Genomic DNA, 1,438 nt, shown 5'->3' on the forward strand with positions numbered 1-1,438 from the left:
TTCACCTTTGATGAAGATGTTGAACTTGACTGTCAAAGACATGCTCTGCTGTCCTAATTTAACACAAATCCTGACATAATTTAAGTGCAGCCATTTACGTGAGCTGGTGAAGGTGTGGTGAGAGCTAGAAGGAGGAGAAAATAAATAAATGACCCAGAAGAAGAGACATGTCAAAACTTTGCTCTTTGCTCATCCAGACACTGCTGAAAAGACTAAAGAAAAATTGCAAGACATGATACTTATTTGAATGTGCACTCACAGATCGGGATCAAAAACTGCCATCTGAACAGACTTTAAGACTAGTCCTGTGACTTGAAGGTGACAAGGAGTCCTGCAAATGTTGTTTTAAGAACAGCCTATTGCTTTGTAGTCCATTGTTAATTACATTCTTTTATGACACATGAGCACATATGGTATGTTAGATGACAACATTTGCTACATGACTTCACCTATTACTTGACTCAGATATAGGAAAATCCCATTTGCTTTCTTTTATCCATCTAGTCTTCTGAGTCCTGACTCACATGCACAGGAGCCAACAGCTGCAATGCCACAAATGCTAAACCACAGCTGTGCTCTCTCCACCCTTTTGCTTCTAGGTATTATCACGTTTCTAGCACTTCCATCCCAGGAAAAATTTCTGCATGGGCTWCAGCTTCTTCAGCTCTCACACAACCTACAGATTAAATGAATGTGGAGTAGTGGAGTACTGTTAGTTTACTTCTTATATTTCTGCTACAAAGCAGTAACTGGCCAGGGAAGGGAAGAAAGTGAACAACTGTGAGAGCAAGATTTTCTATTCTTCCTATGTTGAAGTAAAGGAAATACAGTCAAAAAAGGGGTTGCACAACCCCTGAGAAAGTCTGATACATAGATAGACCTGTTCTATGAAGCAGCTTGGTGCAAGTCATTATTTGGTGAAAAGGTCAGAAGTGAGATTAAGGCTAAATCAGGTGGATAACAAGAGGAGACAAAGCTGAATTTTATGCAGGCTGCTCTAACCGTGAGCAGTGTTTCTGTGTATGTTGGGACAAAACCTACACATTCAAGATTAACTGCAGATYACAATGTCTTCTGGCCCAAGACCTCTCACATGTTTGTAAACAGGGATGGTGACATGCAGGTAGCAAGAGCAGGAACAAACGCGTGGGGGTTTTTGCACTGGCTAACTGGAGTGTAAAGCGTCTCCACAAACCTGCACAGGTGTGGCACCTCCTCTGGTTCTTGTTTCCCACATTAATTGTGCTGTATCTTTGTTCTTAATATGCACAGCACCCGCACTCAGTGCAACCTTAAGAAYACAGCCCAACTCCGACGGCTGGAGGTGAGGAGTCACCGCAGCAGGTCCRAAGTGACACCGTGACACCGAGTTACAGCAAACCGAGCCAATCCGTCCCAGAGCTGTGCGCGCAATTGCAGCTTTAACCTTTATTTATTT

Source organism: Malurus melanocephalus, unplaced genomic scaffold, assembly GCF_030028575.1.
Source record: "Malurus melanocephalus ecotype Western Australia unplaced genomic scaffold, MMel_1.1 scaffold_10, whole genome shotgun sequence".
Classification (NCBI taxonomy): domain Eukaryota; kingdom Metazoa; phylum Chordata; class Aves; order Passeriformes; family Maluridae; genus Malurus; species Malurus melanocephalus.